This window comes from Arachis hypogaea, chromosome 16 (assembly GCF_003086295.3).
Source record: "Arachis hypogaea cultivar Tifrunner chromosome 16, arahy.Tifrunner.gnm2.J5K5, whole genome shotgun sequence".
Classification (NCBI taxonomy): domain Eukaryota; kingdom Viridiplantae; phylum Streptophyta; class Magnoliopsida; order Fabales; family Fabaceae; genus Arachis; species Arachis hypogaea.
Genome location: NC_092051.1, coordinates 36,787,387 through 36,795,732, shown reverse-complemented (window position 1 = coordinate 36,795,732; position 8,346 = coordinate 36,787,387). Strand labels below are relative to the sequence as shown.

General features: G+C 37.0%; 1 non-coding gene across 1 annotated transcript; it reads right to left on the bottom strand.

The window, feature by feature from the left end:
- Positions 1 to 3,886: 3,886 nt before the first annotated feature.
- LOC112760365 (small nucleolar RNA R71) lies at positions 3,887 to 3,994 on the bottom strand. The gene has a single exon (XR_003180809.1). It is a non-coding gene; the product is annotated as a small nucleolar RNA R71 (small nucleolar RNA).
- Between the last annotated feature and the right edge of the window lie 4,352 nt (positions 3,995 to 8,346).

The following is an 8,346-nucleotide window of genomic DNA, read 5'->3' as shown; positions in this document are numbered from 1 at the left end:
ATCTTTTAATGTCAAACCATCTCTTGTGTCCAAGACCATTGTAGTTGCCAATTATTTTGTACACTTTATCTCCAATCATTTTTTCACTTGTGAAAAATTGAATAGGAAAATGCCCATTCCGATTGCCTAAACGACAAAATCTTTTTGGTTGCTATTTTTTCAGATTGGTTGGTGATGAGCGGATAATTTATACGCTTTTTGGCATTATTTTTATATAGTTTTCAGTATAATTTAGTTAGTTTTTAATATATTTTTATTAGTTTTTAATTAAAATTTACATTTCTGGACTTTACTATGAGTTTGTGTGTTTTTCTGTGATTTCAGGTATTTTCTGGCTGAAATTGAGGGACCTAAGCAAAAATCAGATTCAAAGGTTGAAGAAGGACTGCAGATGCTGTTGGATTCTGACCTCCCTGCCCTCAAAGTGGATTTTCTGGAGCTACAGAACTCCAAATGGTGCGCTCTCAATTGCGTTGGAAAGTAGACATCCAGGGCTTTCCAGCAATTTATAATAGTTCATACTTTGCCTGAGTTTAGATGACGCAAACTGGCGTTCAACACCAGTTCCATGCTGCATTCTGGAGTTAAACGCCATAAACAGGTTGCAAAGTGGAGTTAAACGCCAGAAATAAGTTATAAACTGGCGTTCAACTCCAAGAAAGACCTCTACACATGTAAAGCTCAATGCCCAGCCCAAGCACATACCAAGTGGGCCCCGAAAGTAGATTTCTGCATCATTTACTTATCTCTGTAAACCCTAGTAACTAGTTTAGTATAAATAGGACTTTTTACTATTGTATTTACATCTTTAGTTTCATCTTTAGATCACGTTTGGGGGCTGGCCATTCGGCCATGCCTGAACCTTCATCACTTATGTATTTTCAACGGTAGAGTTTCTACACACCATAGATTAAGGTGTGGAGCTCTGCTGTTCCTCATAGATTAATGCAAAGTACTACTGTTTTTCTATTCAATACAAACTTATTCCGCTTCTAAGATATTCATTTGCACTTCAATGTGAATGTGATGATCGTGGCAATCATCATCATTCCCAACTTATGAACGCGTGCCTGACAACCACTTCCGTTCTACCTTAGACTGAATGGGTATCTCTTGGATATCTAATACAGGGGACCGAGTCCGAGATATTAGAATCTTCGTGGTATAAGTTAGAACCCATGGACGGCCATTCTTGAGATCCGGAAAGTCTAAACCTTGTCTATGGTATTCCGAGTAGGATCTGGAAAGGGATGGCTGTGACGAGCTTCAAACTCGTGAGTGCTGGGCGTAGTGACAGATGCAAAAGGATCAATGGATCCTATTCCAGTATGATCGAGAACCGACAGATGAATAGCCGTGCTGTGACAGAGCATCTTGGACCATTTTCACTGAGAGGACGGGAAGTAGCCATTGACAACGATGATGCCCAACATACAGCTTGCCATGGAAAGGAGTAGGAATGATTGGATGAAGACAGCAGGAAAGCAGAGGTTCAGAGGAACGAAAGGCATCTCTATACGCTTATCTGAAATTCTCACCAATGAATTACATAAGTATCTCTATCCTAGTTTATATTTCAATTATGTTTTAATTATCAAATCTCCATAACTATCTGAATCCGCCTGACTGAGATTTACAAGGTGACCATAGCTTGCTTCAAGCCGACAATCTCCGTGGGATCGACCCTTACTCACGTAAGGTTTATTTCTTGGACGACCCAGTGCACTTGCTAGTTAGTTGTATGGAATTATGACAAAGTGTGATTCACGTTTGAGAGCACCAAGCCATTGGCGCCATTGTTGAAGATCACGATTTCGTGCACAAATTTTTGGCGCCGTTGCCGAGGATTGTTCGAGTTTGGATAACTGACGATTCATCTTGTTGCTCAGATTAGGTAATTTTATTTTAATTTTAAGATTTTTATTTCTTTTTTTCGAAAAAAAATAAATACAAAAAAATTTTCTTTTTCGTTTTTCCCAATTAATTTTCGAAAAAAAATTTATAAAATTATAAAATCAAAAAAATATTTTTGTGTTTCTTGTTTGAGTCTAGAGTCAAGTTTTAAGTTTGGTGTCAATTGCATATTTTTAATTTTCTAAAAAAATTTATTTTTGAAAATTTCATGCATTGCATTCTTCATGATCTTCAAGTCGTTCTTGGCCAGTCTTCTTGTTTGATCTTCATATTTTCTTGTTTTGTGTCTTTTCTTGTTTTTCATATGCATTCTTGAATCGTTAATGTCTAAAGAATAAAAATTTTTAAGTTTGGTGTCTTGCATGTTTTCTTTTCTTGAAAATTTTTCAAAAATAAGTTCTTGATGTTCATGTTGACATTCAAAGTGTTCTTGGTGTTCATCTTGACATTCATAGTGTTCTTGCATGCATCACATGTTTTGATCCAAAATTTTCATGCATTGAGTCTTTTTGATGTTTTTCTCTTTCATCATTAAAAATTCAAAAATAAAAAAATATCTTTCCCTTTTTCACTCATAAATTTTCGAAAATTTGACTTGACTTTTTCAAAAAAAATTTTAAAATCTAGTTGTTTCTTATGAGTCAAATCAAATTTTCAATTTAAAAATTCCATCTTTTTCAAATCTTTTTCAAAAATCAAATCTTTTTCATTTTTCTTTCATAATTTTTGAAAATTTCAAATTGATTTTCAAAAATCTTTTTCTTATTTTCATTTCATATTTTCGAAATTAATGCTAACAATTAATGTGATTGATTCAAAATTTTTAAGTTTGTTACTTGCCTAGTAAGAAAAATTCAATCTTTAAACTCTAGGATCATATCTTTTTAGTTTCTTGTTAGTCAAGTAATCAACTTTAATTTTCAAAATTAAATCTTTTTAAATTTCTTTTTCAAATCTTTTTCAAAATAAATTTCAATCACATCTTTTTCAAAATCTTTTCTAACTTCTTATCTTTTCAAAATTAAATTTCAAATCCTTTCCAACTAATCCTATCTTTTTGTTTCTATCATATCTTTTTCAAAACTACCTAACGAACTCTCTCTCTAATTTTTGAAAATCCCCTTCCCTATTTTTCAAAATTTCCTTTTAATTTTAATTTGATTTAATTTAATTTTTTAAATTTTTGAATTTTTATTTTAAATTTAAATTAAAAACAAAAATACTTTTATTTTAATTTATCTAATTTTCGAAAATTCTTCTGCCTCATCTCCTTCTAATTATTTATTTATTTACTAACACTCCTCTTCATCCAAGAATTCAAACCTATTCCTCACCCTTGTGTTTGGATTCTTCTTTTTCTATTCATATCTTCTTCTACTCACATAAAGGAATCTCTATACTGTGACATAGAGGATTCCATATTTTCTGTTCTCTTCTTTTTCATATGAGCAGGAACAAGGATAAGGACATTCTTGTTGAAGCTGATCCCGAACCTGAAAGAACTCTGAAGAGGAAGCTAAGGGAAGCTAAAGCACAACTCTCTGGAGAAAATCTGACAGACATTTTCGAAAAAGGAGACATGGCCAAAAATAATAACAATGCAAGGAAGATGCTTGGTGACTTTACTGCACCTAATTCCAATTTACATGGAAGAAGCATCTCAATCCCTGCCATCGGAGCAACTAATTTTGAGCTTAAACCTCAATTAGTTTCTCTGATGCAACAGAATTGCAAGTTTTATGGACTTCCATCAGAAGATCCTTTTCAGTTCTTAACTGAATTCTTGCAGATCTGTGATACTGTTAAGACCAATGGGGTTGATCCCGAGGTCTACAGGCTTATGCTTTTTCTGTTTGCTGTAAGAGACAGAGCTAGAATATGGTTGGACTCTCAACTTAAAGATAGCCTGAACTCTTGGGATAAGCTGGTCACGGCTTTCTTAGCCAAGTTCTTTCCTCCTCAAAAGCTTAGTAAGCTTAGAGTGGATGTTCAAACCTTCAAATAGAAAGAAGGTGAATCCCTCTATGAAGCTTGGGAGAGATACAAGGAACTGACTAAAAAGTGTCCTTCTGACATGCTTTCAGAATGGACCATCCTGGATATATTCTATGATGGTCTGTCTGAGTTATCAAAGATGTCACTGGACCATTCTACAGGTGGATCCATTCACCTAAAGAAAACGCCTGCAGAAGCTCAAGAACTCATTGACATGGTTGCAAATAACCAGTTCATGTACACTTCTGAAAGGAATCCTGTGAATAATGGGACGCCTATGAGGAAGGGAGTTCTTGAAATTGATACTCTGAATGCCATATTGGCTCAGAATAAAATATTGACTCAGCAAGTCAATATGATCTCTCAGAGTCTAAATGGATTGAAGGAATCATCCAACAGTACTAAAGAGGCATCTTCTGAAGAAGAAGCTTATGATCCTGAGAACCCTGCAATAGCAGAGGTGAATTACATGGGTGAACCCTATGGAAACACCTATAATCTCTCATAGAGGAATCATCCAAATTTCTCATGGAAGGATCAACAAAAGCCTCAACAAGGCTTTAACAATGGTGGAAGAAACAGGTTTAGCAATAGCAAGCCTTTTCCCTCATCCACTCAGCAAAAGACAGAGAGTTCTGAGCAAGATCCATCTAGCTTAGCAAACATAGTCTCTGATCTATCTAAGGCCACTCTAAGTTTCATGAATGAAATAAGGTCCTCCATTAGAAATTTGGAGGCACAAGTGGGCCAGCTGAGTAAAAGAGTCACTGAAACCCCTCCTAGTACTCTCCCAAGCAATACAAAAGAGAATCCAAAAAGAGAGTGCAAGGCCATTGATTTAACCATCATGGCTGAACCTACAAGGGAGGGAAAGGATGTGAATCCCAGTGAGGAAGACCTCCTAGGACGTCCAGGGATCAACAAGGAGTTTCCCTCTGAGGAACCAAAGGAATCTGAGGCTCATCTAGAGACCATAGAGATTCTATTGAACCTCCTTATGCCATTCATGAGCTCTGATGAGTATTCTTCTTCTGAAGAGAATGAAGATGTGACTGAAGAGCAAGTTGCCAAGTACCTTGGTGCAATCATGAAGCTGAATGCCAAATTATTTGGTAATGAGACTTGGGAAGATGAACCTCCCTTGCTCATCAATGAACTGAGTGATCTGGATCAACTGACATTGCCTCAGAAGAAACAGGATCCTGGAAAGTTCTTAATACCTTGTACTATAGACACCATGACTTTTGGGCTCTATGTGACCTTGGATCAGGGATAAACCTCATGCCACTCTCTGTAATGGAGAAACTGGGAATCTTTGAGGTGCAAGCTGCCAGAATCTCACTGGAGATGGCAGACAACTCAAGAAAATAGGCTTATGGACAAGTAGAGGATGTATTAGTAAAGGTTGAAGGCCTTTACATCCCTGCTGATTTCATAATCCTAGATACTGGGAAGGATGAGGATGAATCCATCATCCTTGGAAGACCCTTCCTAGCCACAGCAAGAGCTGTGATTGATGTGGACAGAGGAGAATTGATTCTTCAACTGAATGAGGACAATCTTGTGTTTAAAACTCAAGGATCTCCTTCTGTAACCATGGAGAGGAAGCATGAAAATCTTCTCTCACTGAAGAGTCAACCAAAACCCCCAAAGTCAAACTCTAAGTTTGGTGTTGGGAGGTTCCAACAATGCTTTGAACATCTGTGAGGCTCTATGAGAGCTCACTGTCAAGCTATTGACATTAAAGAAGCGCTTGTTGGGAGGCAACCCAATGTTATCTAATCATATTTATTTATTTTCTATTGTTATTTCGTGTTTTATTAGGTTAATGATCATATGGAGACACAAAAACTACTGAAAAATCAAAAACAAAATGAAAAACAGCAGAAGAAACAGCACACCCTGGAGGAGAGCAGTCTGGCGTTTAAACGCCAGAAACAAGCATCTGTCTGGCGTTTAACGCCAGAAACAGGCACCAAGCTGGCGTTTAACGCCAGAAGCAAGCATCTACCTAGCGTTAAACGCCAGAAACAAGCTACATTTGGGTGTTTAACGCCAGAAATAGGCAGCAGTCTGGCGTTAAACCCCAGGATTACACAGCAAGGGCATTTTACACGCCTAATTGGAGTAGGGATGTTAAGTCCTTGACCCCACTGGATCTGTGGACCCCACAGGATCCCCACCACTTCTTCTCTCCTCTTCACACCTTTTCATAACTCTCTTCCACAAATACCTTTCACCAATGACCTCCATTACTCCTCCAAAACCATCATACAACCCACCTACACCCACCCACTCAAATTCAAACCATCACTCCTTCCTTTTCACACATCATTACCACCTAAACCCCCCTAGCCGAACCATTCACACACCTCCATCTTCTCCATCTCTTCTTCTTCTCATCCTTTCTTTCTTCTTTTGCTCGAGGACGAGCAAACATTTTAAGTTTGGTGTGGAAAAAGCATTGCTTTTTTTGTTTTTCCATAACCACTAATGCCTCAAGGGATGCACTTCCCTCCACAAAACTATTGGGAGCAAATCAACACTTCCCTAGGAGAATTAAGCTCCAACATGGGACAACTAAGGATGGAGCACCAAGAGCACTTCATCATCCTCCATGAAATTAGAGAAGATCAAAGAGCTATGAGGGAGGAGCAAGAAAGACAAGGAAGAGACATAGAGGAGCTCAAGAGTACCATTGGTTCTTCAAGAAGAGGAAGACGTCACCCTCACTAAGGTGGACTCATTCCTTAATCTCCTTGTTTATTTATTTTCCTGTTTTTTGATTTTTGAGCTTTATGTTTATTTATATTTGTGTCTTATTACATGATCATTAGTATTTAAGTGTCTATGCCTTAAAGTTATGAATATGAATCCATCACCTCTCTTGAATGAAAAATGTTTTAATTACAAAAGAACAAGAAGTACATGGTTTCGAATTAATCCTTGAAACTAGTTTAATTATTTTGATGTGGTGACAATACTTTTTGTTTTCTGAATGAATGCTTGAACAGTGCATATGTCTTTTGATATTGTGGTTTATGAATGTTAAATATGTTGGCTCTTGAAAGAATGATGACAAGGAGAATTGTTATTTGATAATTTGAAAAATCATAAAAATGATTCTTGAAGCAAGAAAAAGCAGTGAATACAAAAGCTTGCAGAAAAAAATAAAAAATGGCAAAAATAAAAAAAAAAGAAAAAGAAAAAGCAAGCAGAAAAAGCCAAAAGCTTTTTAAACCAAAAGGCAAGAGCAAAAAGCCAATAACCCTTAAAACCAAAAGGCAAGGGTAAATAAAAAGGATCCAAGGCTTTGAGCATCAGTGGATAGGAGGGCCTAAAGGAATAAAATCCTGGCCTAAGCGGCTAAACCAAGCTGTCCCTAACCATGTGCTTGTGGCGTGAAGGTGTCAAAGTGAAAACTTGAGACTGAGCGGTTAAAGTCGAGGTCCAAAGCAAAAAGAAGAGTATATCTTAAGAACCCTGGACACCTCTAATTGGGGACTCTAGCAAAGCTGAGTCACAATCTGAAAAGGTTCACCCAGTTATGTGTCTGTGGCATTTATGTATCCGGTGGTAATACTAGAAAACAAAGTGCTTAGGGCCATGGCCAAGACTCATAAAGTAGCTGTGTTCAAGAATCAACATACTGAACTAGGAGAATCAATAACACTATCTGAACTCTGAGTTCCTATAGATACCAATCATTCTGAACCTCAATGGATAAAGCGAGATGCCAAAACTATTCAAGAGGCAAAAAGCTACAAGTCCCGCTCATCTGATTGGAGATAAGTTTCATTGATATTTTGGAATTTATAGTATATTCTCTTCTTTTTATCCTATTTAATTTTCAGTTGCTTGGGGACAAGCAACAATTTAAGTTTGGTGTTGTGATGAGCGGATAATTTATACGCTTTTTGGCATTGTTTTTACATAGTTTTCAGTATAATTTAGTTAGTTTTTAATATATTTTTATTAGTTTTTAATTAAAATTTACATTTCTGGACTTTACTATGAGTGTGTGTGTTTTTCTGTGATTTCAAGTATTTTCTGGCTGAAATTGAGGGACCTGAGCAAAAATCAGATTCAGAGGTTGAAGAAGGACTGCAGATGATGTTGGATTCTGACCTCCCTGCACTCAAAGTGGATTTTCTGGAGCTACAGAACTCCAAATGGCGTGCTCTCAATTGCGTTAGAAAGTAGACATCCAGGGCTTTCCAGCAATATATAATAATCCATATTTTGCCCGATTTTAGATGACGGAAAATGGCGTTTTCATGCTATATTCTGGAGTTAAACGCCAGAAACAGGTTGCAAAGTGGAGCTAAACGCCAAAAATAGGTTATAAACCGGCGTTCAACTCCAAGAAAGACCTCTACACGTGTAAAGCTCAATGCTCAGCCCAAGCACACACCAAGTGGGCCCCGGAAGTAGATT